This window comes from Urocampus carinirostris, chromosome 1 (genome assembly GCF_059441175.1).
Source record: "Urocampus carinirostris isolate Australia breed hairy pipefish chromosome 1, RoL_Ucar_1.0, whole genome shotgun sequence".
In the NCBI taxonomy this organism is placed as follows: Eukaryota; Metazoa; Chordata; class Actinopteri; order Syngnathiformes; family Syngnathidae; genus Urocampus; species Urocampus carinirostris.
This window is the reverse complement of record NC_142349.1, coordinates 45,958,690-45,976,859: the sequence shown is the minus strand read 5'-3', so window position 1 is coordinate 45,976,859 and position 18,170 is coordinate 45,958,690.

Genomic DNA, 18,170 nt, shown 5'->3' with positions numbered 1-18,170 from the left:
TAATATCAAATAACACAGTTGTTTTGGAAGGTACAGTTATGCTGATTTGTTAAAGGAATCTTGAATAGTACCAATTGATGGCAATGTTATTTTGTATTTAAATGATAAAGGGATCTGACTTGATTTAGAGAGACTTGCTCACAAATGAACCTTAATGCCAACAATTAAATTGCGTCGTGTGAGACTGACATTTATCATCTATTTTGCAGATGAGGTAAAACAACAAAAATATATAAAACAAATGTGTAACACCAGCTGGAGCTAGTCCATCCACCTGGGTCCCGTTACACATACAGCATTATATTGACTAAAATAGACAGTTTTATAAAATTGCCTTTTAAACAGAAAAGTTGTACTTGAACAACCTAAAACTAATTTTGCTTAACTATGAATTGTCATTCACATTGTTGGGATTATAACTATCCAAATTGACCGTTTACCAAATTGTTCGAATTAGTTTTCTGACTCCATTAATCAAACACAACCTACATTCATCCAACAATTATGCACGCTCATTTTGAGAGCGAAAATGACCAGGAGCCGGCAATTCCACACGGGGGCGGGTTAATTATTCCTAACAGCAGATCTAAGTGTATCCCACAGGAGACGACCCCCATCCAAGTTGCCCAGGATCATTTATACATTTCAACAAAGCAAAGACATCCTACTATTCCCCTATTGGCTATGTGTCATCTGCAGCTAACTTTAGCTTTCTCTTATTGCCTCTCCCATCCATTATCCTCTCCAACGTTCGCTCTCTGGACAATAAACTGGACCATTTACAACTGGAAGTGGCATCGAACCGCGAGATGACGAACTGCTGCGCTAAAATTCTGACGAAGACATGGTTAATCTTATCTATCCCGGCTGACGCTCAAGGAAACTGTGCGGGTCAGATGTATCGACATTTCGTTCTGTATACACGTGTACACGAATGACAATAAAGTGAATCTGAATCTGAATTCGTTATCTTCTCCCCGCATGATGGCGTGTCAGCTCCTCCCATGGGCGTTCCAAGGCAGTTGTTTTGTGCCCAACAATCTCTGGTCGTCCTGCGTCAGGCATCCTCTTATCAGAAGTGTCCTAGACAAAACATTTCGTCCTGTAAACAACATCTGCCATTTATGCATTCCACACAGCTTGCCCTGACCTTTTATTGTACATTGAATCAAAGCACAGTCAGAATATATCTTTATTACATTAAACTGAATACATGTTACTTGTAGTCAATCGTATTCAAGTCAAGTCCAGTCATTTTTATTTGTATAGCCCTTAATCACAAAGAGTCTCAAAGGGCTTCACAGGTTATTACACATAAGCAGCTTAGGTTATTCATATGCTATAGAGTAGAAGTGAGTTTTAAGCTTAGATTTAAACATTTCCACTGAGGTTGCAGATCGGATCTCAGTGGGAAAAGCATTCCACAGCATCGGTGCCCGGATGGAGAACGCTCTCAAACCTGCGAAACACTTCTTGGCTTTTGGGATCACCAGAAGACCGGCGCTCTCAGAACGAAGGCTTCGGGCCGGAACATAAGGGGAAATCAGATCTGAAAGATATGAGGGGGAAAGTCCATGTATGATTTTGTATTAAATCCTTTATAGTCAAATGTATAAACTCCTTTAACATGTAACTTGTTTTTTGTGTTTTTATGTCACTAAAGTGTGTGGGGCATAAGTATGAGTAAGCAGGGCCAGTGGGCCCCTTTTTCAGCTCGGAAGTCTCAAACCCAAAGCCGGCCTACGTAGCTATGGACGAGGAATTGGAATGAATGGAGGAGCAGTTAGCTCTTCTGATGCACTTTAATTTGGAAGAAATTCAGGTATACGTTAAAAGGTTAACAGAAAACACTTTACTATTTTAATACAGAAGAAAATTCAGATATAGATGAAACCATATTTAGATATAGTTTATAAGAAAAATCTTGCGCGGCATACAACAGGAAATCCAAGTCCAGAGCATTCTCAGAGGCTACCACCAGAAACAGCTCGTGACTCCTCACTGCCAGCATCAGCATTCCAGTTTGCACATGCAACTACTACAAGCAAAAAAATTGGGCCGTAAAATATTTTTGTGTGCACATTCATCTAAAGTCACAGTAACTTTAATTTTAAGTGTATAGTAATTCCTTACATATCATCAACAGAAACAAACATGAGTTTACTAGCAGTCTCGATCGTATACCTGTAACCCACAGTCAATTTCTCCCCTTATTGTTGGTTGCAATTACCATTACCAAGCGATAATAAGTCGTACAAACATGACGCGGCACTTATTTAATCACCGCAAGACAGACTGAGTAGAATACCGCAACAATATTAGCAAGCTACCATGACGTGGTCGTCTGCTACCAGAGACTGAAACGATGTGCATTGGAGACAAAATGGGCAAGATGACATTTTTTTCCCCGTTTAAAAATTGTTTCCACAATTTTGAAACGATAAAAAAGTATGAAATTGGGGGAAAACGTGTAAATTGACGTATGATTTTTGTCACTTCTCATAACCGACTGCCACCATGGTAAGTGCTCGTAGTAAAGTACAATAATATGTTCTTTATCTTATATTACTGCTTTTTGATGTTAAACATTTGAACGTGTTTCTTTGTAATCAGGAAGACGTGTTTTATAGCTTTTTAATGGTTTACTCGGTTGGTTTACCCGGGAATGGACCGAATAATTTCTGATCATTTCGTATTGGGAAAATTCGCCCGTTAGACGAGCGATTCGAACTACGACATCAATCCGGGAACGAATTAATCTTGTATGAAGAGGTATCGGTGTATTCCGGAAGAAAAATAGAGAAATTGATGGGATTTGCCGTCAACGTGACAGTAGTATTCAGAGCAGCCGCTGAAAGAAGAACATTGGAAACGATTGTCCTCATTTGCAAATGTCCTCGTGACTAAAGCAGATTCATAGCGTGTACCATCAATCACACTCAACGGGAAGAAGGGCCTGGACGCTAATTGACGTAGCATCCCCTGGCGACGTTAAGGCGGCAACCTGTCGGGATCGGATAATTATGTTTTGGTGAAGCGGCATGTGGTTCCATGGGTCAATTTGTATTTAGTGACAATGGTCGTTTGAAAAAAATAGTCTGCTTTATTACTACTCTTGGTTGTGATGAATAAACCTAAAAGAGGGCTTTTGAGGCCTGTCATATACACCCTTGCATTGAAGTAGTCAACCTCATGCCAACAGCACTACTCAAAACTGGTGACCACAAGTAGACTAGTTTTTATGTTAGTAAAAAGCTGGTCTAAGATGTGGTGCAAGTGTTAAAATGAGATATATGTCAATATCTTTAAGACACAGCCTCCTTATTATGTAGCCGTGTTTGGTGCATTATATCTATGAATCATCACCGAGGTTATCCTTCAGAATATATTCAGAAAATAATTTATTGAACAAAATCTTGAAAATACATTTTTATCTAGCTGACTGGTGGCTTCAGGGAAAAAATCTTGCTGCCCTAGACTATTTATTTGTCTCCTGGTCTAGATGTTCATTATGGTAATGTGACTTGTTTTTCAAAAGATTAGATAGGTGAAGCAGCATGTGAATGTCAATAGACGTGCCAATGATATGAGGCCGGGTTAAACCACCAAGGATGTGCCTGGACCACAGGTGACGTGTTATTCAACATTTATTTCCTTCTCAAGATGGTGAAAACTGCAACAACACAATACAGTGCATTATGTGTCAATACGTTCGTGGTGATAAACTGTATAAACTTTGCATCTCTCCGAACTAAAAAAAATATAGTGTCCGGAATTTTGAAACTTTCTGGTATAAGTCAACATTGCAGCATCTGTCCAGCATCTTGTGTGGTGTGTGCAAGTATGTGTGTTTCTTAGACATGCTTAAATTTTGGTGTTTGGGTTGGTGTTTTGACTGTATTTGAAACAGGTCCTTTTCTTGCTTTCACCACTGTCATGCTACACTAACAAAAAAAAAAAACGTGGGATAATCATTCAATGACTCTTGCTAAGTCCTCAGTGGTGACCTGACGACCTAGGCGGTTAAGGGGTCCGTAAACGTGAACCTTCATTTAAATACATGAATTTATTTATTAAAGAAAAATAGTTCTCATTTAGTTACTTGTATAATCATTGCCCTCTTAAAATGTTTTTGATTATCCTAGGCTTACCACCTATCGATTTAAAAAAACAACAAAAAAAGCATGTTTTCTAAGAATCAAGAGTATGTAAAGCAAAATTGTGAACATGAATCTGATTTACTCAACTTTTTTTTGTGCTGACAAATAAATAAATAAATAAATAAATGTAGACGTTGCTAAAATATTTGCCCCATTTGAGTTTTTTTGTGTACAATATCCTTTTGCTGCGATCACAGTCCTTTTTGGGTACGTCTCTTTAGGTTTTACACATCTTGAAACAGAAATATTTGCCCATTCTTCTTTGCAAAACAGCTCAAGTTCCTTAAGGTTTGATGATTGTTTGATTTCACAGCATTTTTCATATGTTTCCACAAATGCTCTCTAGGATTGCGTTTCCTTGTTAGATAAAGATTTTGCTTTTTGTTTAGGTTCGATGAATCTGACCCCCATTCTCAGGTCTCTTGCAGACAACAGATTTTCTACCAGAATTGCCTGGTTATTGACTCCATCCATCTTCCCATCAACTCTTAAGATCTTTACAGTTCCTCCTGTAGAAAAGCAATGCCGGAACATGATGCTGCCACCATCATGTTTGACAATGGGGATGGTGTTTTCAAGGTGATGTGCAGGGCTACATTTACGCCCAACTTAACGCCTTTCATTTAGCCTTAAAGTTTAATTTTGGTCTCATCTGACCATAGCACCTTGTTCCACATGTTATTATATGCCAAACGGGCCTTTTTATGCTTTTCTTTCAGAAAGGGCTTTCTTCTTGCTACTCTCCCTCCAGAGCAGATTTACTTTTGCTAGCCACTGAATACATTCCAAAAATGCGTATAATTAACCTTGATGATGATATCTAGTGAAGCAGCACTTGAGCCTTGGTTTTTCAAGTCGATATAAGTAATCGTACGTGTATGGTCATAAGGCAGCTTAGCAGTTTTGTTTTATCTGATCACTTTATGAATTGTATTCTCATTTTCACATCATGCAATTCCTCCCCCTCCATTTATGGCTGAGACTATAAAAACTGGTTTATAATAATTCCAATTATTTTTGGTTCTCTTTGGGAAATGCACAGACTGTACCCGGGTGGTGGTAGAGTCAATGCTGTCACAGCAGAGCGTGTGCCAAATGACCTGGTATTCCCAGGCAGTCTCACATCCAACTATTAACCAGGCCTGACCCAGCTTAGCTTCCCGAGATCGGGTGTTCTCAGGGTGGTACGGCCATAAACAGGTATATGACAAGGCGGAAACTTGTTTGAAGTCTTAAGCGCAATTGGACGTGTTTTCTTTTTGGTATACTGCATTCCTTTACAATGCACCGGGTCCATATTCTGACCAGAAAAGCACTAAATAGACAACTCCTGCTGCCCACCTTGTTGTTTATTGAAGTAATCAAGCTATAATTGCAGGTCACATCGGTCACAGAATGTTCTGGGCATAATAACAAACCATATCCCCCTAAATGCCGTCTTCCTCTCCCTAATATGTCGAGCGCCACTCTGATGAACTCGACGCAGTGTACTTTTTTCTTCCTTTTTCAAAATGATTTTCTTTTGCCTGCAAGGCACGAAAGCAGTTACAGGCAGGAAATGACAGCAATTGTTTCCTAATGAGAAGACAAAAAAAACATTTATGTTTATATTTACTGGATGTGTGTGTTTGTTCCTGGGTGTGAAGGACATGATGCTTTTTTAAAATGCGAGCGACTTCATTTCAAAGTCATTTTCAACATCCGTGTAAACAAGTTTTTCCATCACATGCAGCCATCTTTATGCCATTTTCTGCCTTGGGGAAATGCCCATCTGGCCCTTTGTTGTTGAAGTATATTGAGACAAACAAGTACTTATACACACGCTCACAATTTGGTGTCCTGTTGAACTGAATATTCATCATTGCGCTGTTTTCTGGTAAGATGGCAAAAGACGATCCAAATGCAGAAACACGTGTCAGATTTTATAGACTTTAATGAGGAGAAGACTTGGCCTGTGCAGGATTGTGACAACATGTAATGGTGATAGTAATTTTATGTTTACAAAATGTTTCATTTGTCATGGCTTCGCTTTTTTTGTCATATACTTCACTCGTATTAGTTCTGTACGTGATTTAGTCAAATTGAGTCAAGTCACAGTTATTTGTATATCCCTTGATCACAAATTTGTGAAAGAACTGCACGGGTTACAATTACACCATCCTCTGATCTTGAACCAACATGCGGGCTATGAAAAACTCAAAACCTCAAGCACGAGGAAAAAAAGAAACCTTAAGAAGCGGCCTCACAAGTGGTAATCCTCCTTCCAGTATGACCAGGGTGTAATAGATTTTGCAGTACACAAAACTCAGTGAACATCAATAAATGAAAACAATAGGTAATATGTTGAAATATGTCCAGAAAGTCCATAACAACGACGCAGCTTCCCATCCCTCCCGACTGGTGGATGCTGGCGTTGACATGCTTCAGGTCCAGATGCTGGTCCGCTGACTCAACTCAAATCGTCCTTCTCCCTCGTATCACCACCAGCCAGGCAGTCGGGAAAAAAACAGGAAAAGAAAGGTATGAGGTGGGCATCCATTATAAGCTATTGAATAGAAGTGGGTCTTAAGTCTAGATTTAAAAACCTCCACTGAGGTTGCAGATCTTATCTCCGGAGGCAGAGCATTCCATAGCACTGTTTAAATGGCTTTTTCTAAACCAGAATAGTCCGAGTTTGTCCGCCTGTATGGAAATGTAGTCACTGTTCTGTAAGTGAGAGTTTTTTCCAGATCGGATTAGCGCAGCACTCATTTTTGTATGTCGTTAACTTGATAATGTGCTTGGTAATAAGACATTCCTTCAAAAATCAATAAATGATTTGAAATAAGTTACATAAATACATGAACAAATAATTCTGTCAATAAGTTTCTGGCTTTGTCTTTAACCAGAACCAGCAATTTTTGCAGCTTTCTCTCACTAAGAGCTCACACATTTCTTTCTCATCCCATTTAATTTCTAAATGCACTTGGAATAAGAAAGACGACGGTGACTAAAAAAAAAAAGAAAAGTATAATGTCAGTCATATGAAAGTGGTCGAAGGAATAATAATACCTGGGGCTGTTACCAGCTACATTAGCGTCTGGCAGTAAAGTGCTCATCTTTGAACTCCTTACAAGCGTCACTCTTGAAAACACACTTAAGAATAGGAACGCTTGTCTTTAGAGTTCAATTGTTATTGTGCTTTGTGTAAAAGAGATTGAAAGTAATTGTTGCCGGGTGTTTGATGGAACAAAAATATCTTTATGTAGTCTAGTGAAGAACTGGTGGGTGGGTGGTTGGATCCCTTAACAGCTAGGGTTTTAGGGGCACCATTTCCAGCTGTGTGCCTTGTGCAAGTTCAGCCAAATGGCACCCATGCCCATCCAATATGCAACAGGAAAAAAAAAAGTTTCTTCTTTTTCTTATTTACTAGAGAGCTAGTTTCTACATTTTATCCTAAATTTCACAAATACATTAAGAATATTAGTATTTTTTCCATCTTCGCAACATTGCTAAAATTCGTGCTACGCTGTCCCAGTTCGATGTGGATTCAGAATCAGATTCAGATTTACTTTATTGTCATTCTAGTACACGTGTATACAGAACGAAATGTCGATACATCTGACCCGCACAGTTTCCTTGAATGTACAGATACAAATAATATGTTGTATTGAGTTGGAGTATTGAGTACTAATAATATACTAAATAATTATGGCTATGTATAGTATTTTACAGTAGTGCAAATAGTGCAAGAGGAGCAGCTAACCAGATGTGCAAAATGGGCAGTCAGATTATAATTCATGGGTTTGTTACCTCCCATCTTGATTACTGTAATGTACAATTTAACTAAGACATTACCCAGATTTTAGCTGACCTGCATCGTCTCCCTGTTAGCTTAAGATGTGATTCTAAGGTTCTGTTGGTATTATACAAAATCATGCATGGACTTGCTCCCTCATATCTTTCAGATTTAATTTCCCCTTATGTTCTGGTCTGAGGCCTTGAAAATGCTGGTCTGCTAGTGATCCCAAGAGCCAAGAAGAGATCCGCAGGTTTGAGAGCATTCTCCATTCGGGCCCGTTGTTGTGAAATGCTGTGCCCCCTGAGATCCAATCAGCAACCTTAGTGAAACTGTTTAAATCTAGGCATAAAACACACTTCTTTTCTATAGCTTATTAATGACCTATATTTCATGTTGACAAAATCTCTGTATTATTTGTTATTGTAACATACATTGCAGCCTGGTCATCCTGGAAGGGGGATTTACGTCATGTGCAGTCCCTCCTCAAGGTTTTTTCAATTTCCTCATGTTGAGGTTTTGGAGTTTTTCCTTGCCCTCATGTAGGTTTTAGATCAGGGGATGGCGATAATAGTGTGTAGTTTGCAATAATCTGTGGTCTGTGCAGCCCTTTTGAAAGGCTATACAAACAAACATGACTTGACTTCACTTAAACAGAATAGAATAGAATAGAATAGAATAGTCATTGATATCAACAAGATTAGATATGGTACTCCAGTAAAAACATGAAAAGACTTTAAAGAGAGAAAAAAAACATGGTTCATGGACCCCTTAACTGTTGTCATAGGGGCTACCACTACCTGTGGTGTGTCTTGGGCAAGTATAGCCTGCTAGCGCCCATTCCTCTCCGTTAGGGGTTTGCCCTCCCACATGGAACAAATAGTAATAGTTTTCGTTGTTACCAGTAGCAGGAGAAGCGCTCATGATCTGACTCAGATACAGCACCTTCATCGGTGTAAAGCATCATCCTGCTATTCAGAGATGAGGCAAACCTTCTCATAAACGGACAACGGTGTGTGACAATACTGATCCAACAGCACTGGGAAAAAAAAAAACAGAAATAATGACTCGCATGGTTCAATACAGATTGCATCACTTGTGGCTTTCATATTTTGGTTAAGAAACAAACTTTGTGGCGATGACGTTACGTCCCTTGCTTTTGTTACATATTAAATGCTCTCCGTCCCAACTTGCATTTCGTATATTTTCTGTATCTATATTCAACACAAACTTTATTTTTCAACAAAAAATGAAAACCACAAATGATGCAATGCATATTGAACAATGTGGTACTCAACATTTCGGAAGAAAATAGTTTTTCTTCAGTAATTTAGAATGAATATTGTCACACAGACGCGGTCCGGCTCATCTCTGAAGACCAAGATGACGCTGAACATTGAAAAACAACATTGACCAGATGATGAAGGCGCTGTATCTGAGTAGGATCAGGAGGTTACTCGTGCTACTAGTAACCATGGAACCATGTTTCATGTGGAGGAGCAAACCCCTAACCCCTATCCCCAAAAAACGGTCAGGAGAGGGATGGGACACACCACAGAAAGTGGTGCTCTTGTGACCTTAGCAGTTGAGGAATCCGTAACCCATGATATTCAAATATGTTGTGTACTTAAACGAATAAATAAATAGATGATTAAAAAAGAAAAAAATACAATGATTTGAAATAAGTTACATAAATATGTAAATAAATAATTCAATAAAAATGTTTCATTAAAAATACAGCAATAAATAAATTCATTAAATGGTTTCATTAGAGATAAATAAATAAATGAATAAATAAATGAAATCGAAGAAATAGAAAAAATTGAGAAATTATGACATACTCACCGAGCTTGACCTGCAAACAATGTCTGTATAATCCCATTTTCCCAACTCAGACCTATAAACTACTCATGCTGTTCTTGGGATTAACTTGTACCCACCAACAATCTAGACTCAATTTATCACACCAATTTTAACCGTAGTTTGATTATTTTTTTAAGGCCAGTATATAATTGTATCACTGCTACATAACCATGCAATATGACCACGAGAAAATATTTTAAGGCATACATCTAGGAAAAAAATATTTCCAATGTAGTGCTTAGAGACTGGTCGAAGTTTATAACAAAAGTGCTATCAAAAATAGTACATCGAAGCAATAGAGTTCACCTAAAAAAGTTAAATTCCAGACTCAGTCCAAGGTCAATGAGTTCCTGGCGACTGTATGCATTCTTGGCCAAGAATGTATCCAAAACGTAAAGTAAAAAAAGATAGGAAATAGAAAACTAGCTGGAGAACCATGAGCTGCTCTATTGGTGTGAGCCACCATCTTGACTGTTGAACATATTAGCAAACATTCTATATTTCAGCTACAGTAAAGGGCGGCAATAGCTCAGGAGGTAAAGTGCTCGTCCACAAGGTTTTAGGTTCGATTCCTGGCTCCTGTGAATTAGGTCTCCGAGGATTTCAGTGACTGGGTAAGTGCTTTAGATATAGCGTCAATTTTCCCTTTAAAGTGCTGTATCGCGGTTTACTTTTCATGGTTTCGATACTTTGCCGAATTTTCAATGTGTATTGTGTTCTTCAGAGGGCCACACACAGCAAATGCTAACATGGGGGTAGGTTGTGGAGGGCTTTGTTTGTGTGTGTGTGTTTGGTAGGTGTGACTGTGTCTGTGACTGTGATAGGCTGGTGTATGCTGTCAGTCAAACTGCTGGGCGTGTGACATGATACAAAGTCAACACAAACAAACTGCGAAGCACGGCGACAGCTAGTATTTTGGCAAATTTTTACATTGAAAATAAATTTATCATTTAAATACGACTCTGAGGGAAGTCAGAAGAGCACAAAGAAATGTTGATTAAAACAAGGTGCTCTGTGGATTGTTATCGGGCCGGGGCTTGGACTAAGGCTAGAATGGGAGATGAAGTAAATGTGGGGCAGCAGGTTCGGCCTACTTCTCCAGCTACATAACAACCCACACAAGCCACTCCTGTCGCGCCTGTTTTCCACAAATGCCAGATCCATTACCCATAAAACAGATGACCTGGAGCTATAACTCATAGGAAACTACTACATTCTTAACGGTTGTATTTGAACTGTCACGGAGACCTAGCTCATTCCGAGGATCCCCAATGCTAGTGTGCATCTAGCTGGCTGCTCTCTGCATCGCATCAAAGAAGCCCTCCGATTTTGTTGTGCAATTGTATAATGACAATAAAGACCATTCATTCAACTGCAATTCTGTGTTCTGTGTTTTTCTTTGTAGTTCTAGAGTTGTTACAGTTATACATATTATACGTTACTGATAGCTAATAAACAGATAAATGTTTCCATTTTGTGGGTTTTGCCAATAACTGGAGCTTTTTGGAACGCAACCCCCGCGAAAAACAACGGGTTACTATATTCAATAAAGCTTTTTTAAAAAAACAAAAAAATGGATTTTTACCTGAAATCCAATCAGATAAACTCAAGCCTAACCTTGTCAGTCCGTTGAGTTTAGTCGTCGCTTCGGCTTTAACTGTTTGCTTTGCGTTCGTGCTTTTTCCGTGCTGCGTGTGATCGGTGTGATTGCATTTTCTATTGATGTCATTCGACGGCCTCATGCACAGAGCTTGCGGGGAGGCCTTCAATGTGCATGCATGCGTGTGTAAGCGCGGCCTTCGTAATATTACATGTGCTTGATAATACGGCTAATGGAGCGCCACAAAATTGAAAGCTGATGGCTCATTAAGATAGTCACAGTCAAGCCCTGCAAATAAGTCAATTCAAATTCTTCTATTCGGCTATTTACAGAATTTTTCTTAATGGGGTTAAGTGATGTTGATGGAGGAGCTTCATTTAGACTAAATTAGTGCTATGGTGTCAATATCCAGTAATGTCATGAATCAGACCCGTAGCCATACATCAGTCTACAAGGAAGGTGTATCAAATGCATGGGGGGACACAATCATTATTACACACACACACAAAAAAACAGAAATCAGGCCTCCAGCGGTGGGTTGGAGGGATAGGGGGGTCCACAAGCCCTTAGCAAGGGGTGTCAGTTGAGAGTCAAAATTATTGACGTAAGTAGCTTCATTTACAAAGACTACTTGAAAGAGTCAAGTAGCTTTCCAAAGAAAAATAGCATTTTACCACCTTTTCTTGACAATTATAGGAGCTGTACGGAATATAGAACTTTGTTACTCTATGTCGCCATTTCCTGGCTTGTGTCATCATTGCAGCCTTAGTCAGTTCCTTCACGATGCGTGTGCAAGTACATGCATTTCTCATACACGCTCTAATAAACACGTATTTTTTCTTTTTTTTTGGTGGTTGGGTTGGTGTATGGAGTCTACTTGAGGTGTGTCTTTTCTTCCTGGAAAAAATTAACTGACACAATGCACCTTAACCCTGAAATAACTGAAATGTTTTTGATCCAGCTCAATGTTGTAAATTGTTATGGTACACCGCTTTAAACCCTGATATGTTACATGTAATGTTACTGCACAAAACTGTAAAAAAAACATACATTGTGACTTATTTGGAGGACGATTATTGCTGCTAAAATATTATTGCACTATTGTTATGATGCACTATTGTTTTACATTCACAGATAAAATAGCTCTACGAATAAATACGACTTTAGTTGGGTTGTCTCTATGTCAGGACCAGAACGGAAACAGGACCCAATTGCGTAACGTTTACTACAAGTTTTATTGAAGAAAAGAGGTGGGGCTGCGCCCACGATATGGTGTTCGCTGGACGCGGGAAGCCGCTGGATTTTCCGTAGCGAGCGATGGCGGTGTCAGGGACGGAAAAACTGCTCGGTAGCCAGGACGGGAGAGTAGACGTAGTCGGGATCAAAAATGGGTCGTAAGCCGGGACAGGAGAGCAGACGTGGTCAGGATCGTCTGCTCAGGATCAGGATCAAAACAGGTTGTAGCCGGAGACAAACGGGAACAAAAACGGGACAGGCGGGAGTCAGGGTCGAAAAAGGCTTGCCTTGTATACACTGTTTCGCAAACAGAGTGACAACAGGGGATAGACAGGACTAGGTTTAACTAGGGACAGGGAGCCAATCAGAGTCCGCAGCAAATGAGCGGGAACAGTTGATTCTTATCGTTTATCATGACACTCTAGGCATTACATTGTCATTTTTTTTGCTCCCCAGCCTTAAATTGTGATATTCTTTTATCCATTTCTCTAAAGTCTTTTTTAAAAGTTAACCCTGGAGTGTCATGTCGAATTTCATTGCATATAATGTTTCACAACTTTGATATCATGATGCATAAAGACAATTCAATAATTCTCAGGGGCACTATTTAAAATCTTGGTGTCATATCATTATGTGTAAAATATTAACAGAAACCTTTTCCATCTTTGCAATATTGTGAGGATTTCCCTGATGATTCACCAGACTGGTGCTGTGATTGCATTTACAGTGGAACCTCGGTTTTCGAACGCCTCTCAGTTCGAACAAATCGGAGTTTGACCAAAAATATCGAGAAATTCTTGCTTTGCTGTTCGGTCAAAAAATCGTAGTTCGAACGCCGGTAATGCGTGAGTGCGTACGCTAGGGTGCGATGCTGAGCGGTGTACGGGTGCTTTAGCCCCTTATTATGCCTCCGAAGAAAGTCAGTGCAAGCAGCAAAGTTGCTACAGGTGAAGAAAGAAAAGTAGTGCGTACAACTATTGCATTTAAGAAAGAAATAATTGCAAAATATGAAGGAGGTGTGCGAGTGTTGGATCTTGCTAGGGAATACAGCATGGCTAAATCTACGATCAGTACGATACTAAAGAATAAGGAGGCTGTGAAATCTAGTGATGTGGCTAGGGGAGTGAGTGCTATAAGCAAGCAACGGCCACAAGTTTTGGAAGAGGTTGAAAAACTTTTGATGATTTTTCTCTCCCCACCGTCCACCTGAGCCTTCTGCTGACCACCACAAAGGTAAGAAATCCGATTCATAATTCTTTTCTTTATCCTTTTTTTTATTTTAACACGTTCATGTTAGCGTAATCTTTCGTACGGAAGATTACGATAACGCGAAGGTACGATTAGCCTGGGTTAGCTTTGTTTACGTTAAACATTCATGGTAAACATTCAGGGTGTTGGAACGGATTAAAACGATTTACATTACTTTTAATGGGAGAAACGATTTCGGTGATTGAACAAAACGATTTTCGAACAGGGTTCTGGAACGGATTATGGCCGAGAACCGAGGTTCCACTGTATTGTATTGCCCTCTGGGATCTCTATATCAAGCATCAAATGTCTGTCGCTAGTGCAAAGTTTTATCATTTTACCCTGATCTTAGCTCACTTGCACCGGCTCCCTGTCCATTTAAGACGCAACTTTAAGGTTTTGTTACTATACATACAAATGTGTGCGTGGTCTATCCCTCTCTCGTTGATTTAGGTTTTCTGTATGTTCCTGCTCTGAGCCTCCACTCTCAAAATGCTCCATGTGATTCCAAGAGCGAAGAGGTGGATATAGTATACCTCAAAGACCTTGACTGATGTCTTTTGGAGGTTGAAATTCGGACTATATCTGGTGTGGTTCAATTTAGACATGTATGTTCCAAAAACAGATGTCTAATATCGTATCGTGTTTCCCATCCAACTTGGACAGAATCGAGTCCAAAAATTGTCGATGTTATGATTACCTTGTCTCTCTAACTTTCACTTTCAAACAAAATGAAGATGTCTTTTGGACAAAATCTTGTCACTTTTCAACCAGTTTTAGATAAGTGTGAAATGACAAAAATTAAAAAATACCTCAAATCAAAATGAAGAGCCCCTGCAGCCTAGTTTGTCCCCAATGCCCTACACTCCCCTGCCTTACACATTTGTTGTAGACTCAGGCAAAAATGAATACCCAATTGACAATCAAGGGTGTCATTGTATTTATTTTCACATTCAAACAAAACAATGTAAGTCAGGAAAAAACATTATTTGACACTACGATATTATTTTGCCATCATTTTGGACACAAGATTTACTCGCACACGCTCATACTCACAGTAGAATGATGGATTGTTTGCACCTGAGCACTCACACCAAAAATACTGTACATAAACTTGAAGAGGAACACGGGTCATTTCAGAATATACATTCAAATATATTAGGCCAATAAAAAATAAAACGGTAAAGTAAGTGACCCAACAAGAACAACATCCAGGTCACAGCTTATTTATCTATCTGCAATAAAAGGAAACAATGACCCCATTGAATGGACACATACCGCACATATATTAATTCTTTTCGGACTGAATAGTGCACGACAGCTTAAAACGGAACACAGTGCCTCCATGCAGCGTGTGAATTGATAGTTTTCGGGAATCGTCACACGCATCCCCGACTGTAAACGGTCGGCCATATTGGATGGGTCCAACAGACGCAGTTTGATGTCCTCACAGGTCTACACTCATTTTGCTGGATGGTCAAATGAAAGAGGTATTTGTAAGGCGTTGTTTTTTTGTGACTTTATTTCCTGTTGCTTGGTGAGTGGAGGCCAGGACGAGAACTTCACTTGCAATGCGCCCTTCAGAGATCATGGGTGCGCACCATAAACCCTAGGCAAAAAAGATTGCGCCGTTCCCCGACCTAAATAAGCTCCAAAGAAAGCCAAGTGTCCCTGAAAGCCTGGCGGAAAAGAGTGCACCCTTAGGCCGTGAGTGGAAGGCAGAGACGGGCTCTGAATTAACGCAATGCGGTGCCCGGGGATAGCTCGCTAAAACGCCATACCGATGATAGACGCCAGGTGAAACAAGTCTGAGAGATCGCCTACGTTTATTCTTCTTTTAATATTGGACACTTACAAAATAGATTTCATAAGATGCCAGTTCCTTATTTTGAATTTTTTTTCTCACTGTTGTTCGTTCTTTTGACAATTTCATTTTTGCTGTCAGCCAATCACGTTGCTGTTCTTTGATTTTCACACCCTTGAGTCCTGATCTGTTTTTTGTTACCTTAAAGATTTCATAAAAATAGGGTGCTCTGGGTAGGGTTTAAGACAGAACTGAATTATCTTATCTGAAAGCTCCTCTCGAGGTCCTTCTTGCTTTAAAATCCTTTGATGTCTACTCTCCTTATTTTGAGTGTCTACTAAAGTTTAAACTGAACAGAAGCCTAACCTCTACACCACATGCTTTTCTCAAGTAGATGCGGGTTGTTTTTTTGCATATCAGTGAACATTTGTTGTCATAACATTTCGAATGTAAAGGTTAATTTACAACCATCCAGTATCTCGCCTTACTCGGGTTGCCCGGTGACAGGAACTATCAATTGTTTGACGATTGCAGGCAACGTAATACTGAATTTGTCCACATGAGCACACAGCAGCAAAAGTGCCTGCAGAAACGAGTCAATACACGCACAAGCAACGCAGATCTAATCTATCACTGCCACAATGGTGTGACTGGCCAACAAACGGCAAGATAAATTAATACGCAACAACTGTGCAAAGCAGGCACGCACTCACCCTCAGACGCATACACACAAAATCAAAATGTACCCGAAATTGTTTGTTTCTTGAGCTTTGTTCAAGAGTGTCCACGGCCCCCTCAGGCAAACGTGAGTAACCTTTTTTATGACAGGAGCTCGTCCTTTCACGTCCGTTAAGTAGCGCATGCCCCGGAGACGACGTGGCGCAGTTCGTCAGCCAAATCTTTTCGACAGCCAGAACTTTTTTTTACAAAACGCTTCACACGGAGGACACGCTCACTCAGGTGCATTCATATCGTAACGCGATACTCTTTGTGCGTTTGAACACATGCAACCAGAGCAACGCTAGGATGGGCTGTTGTAGAGGTAAGATCCGGTCTCAAAAAAAAAAATCAAGCTCGAACCAACACAGGCCCACGGGTATGAACACCCGACCTGGCCTAGGCCGAATAACTAACTTGATTCGCAGGACTGAGCCAAAAGGGAGTCCAAAATTTCAGAATTTATCTGTGAGGACTCGGGAGGAGGAGGTGTGCTTTTGGTCGGCCCCCGTCACGCACCCAATCCTCACTGCACTGCGAAAGAGGGGGGGGATTCCACATTTAAAGCCTGTCTTTTGTAACATAATCTTACATTAACTGTCAATTTCCCGCTGTTGACACATTTTTTAAGAGTGTAAGGGAAAATTTAAAAGTCGTCCAAATTTCAGGATGGGCTCGGGCTTAATATCTTACATCTAGGCAGTTGATTCCATGTAGAGGTAAGATTTAAGACCACCTAAATTTCGGGCCTAAAATGTCAATCATAAAGTTTGGGTCAGGCCAGGCTTCTCTCTCGCTACCTTTTTTGTTTTTAATATATGTGTTTATACTAAAACGATATGTGTACAGTAAATTAAAAAAGAAACATGTTCTTCTTTATTACTTTGCCTCTCTCTCTCTCTCTCTCTCTCTCTCTCTTAAAGTGCCATTCGATTCTTAAGGTCCTGTACTGCTGCTGTGGTTTATGGCCCAATTCATAACCCGTCAAAATGACGAACGGCCTTAAAATTTCCTCGTCAACTCTTAAAAAAATCCGTCAAAGATTGAAAATTTTCGGTCAAAGTAACCACTGCAGACGCAGAAATATAAAGATGTAAATGTCTATACGGTCTTGTTCAATTTAGGTTTTGTTACAAAAGACAGACTTTGATTGGTTATCATTAATCACTTCTCCTTCTCTCGAGTCCTCATATATAAAATATGATCTGGCCTTTACAGTATTTTTTAAAATAATTAGGTTAATGCTGTTATTTGAGAAGGATGACACAAACTCCAGTAAAATGGCAATTAAATGAGGCATGGAATTGGTTAGGATAGGGTTCGTTTATAAAAAAAAAAATACTCTGGCAGTGACACTGTGAGGCTCATATCTAAAAGAGAAATTTGTCTTAAAAGGGACTTTTTTCATTAAAGGGACAGTGTGTATTATTCAGTGCTTTCTAGTCGTGAACACTTAATTAATGGGGGATTCTGTATTATTTAGTATCTTCTCGTGGTAAAAAACAAACTTAATTCATTAAAAAGAATACTACTGTTTTAGATAATAACCTAACATACATTAAAATGCATGCTTATATGATAGTTAATAATAATAATAATAATAATAATATTATTATTATTATTATTAACTATCATATAAGCATGCATTTTAAAAAAGAATAATCGAAGGTTGAGAAATATGTATCTATTTACATAGCAATAGGTTCATCTAGAGCAGTGTTTCTCAACTAGTGGATCAGGACCCAAAAGTGGGCCAAGGACCCA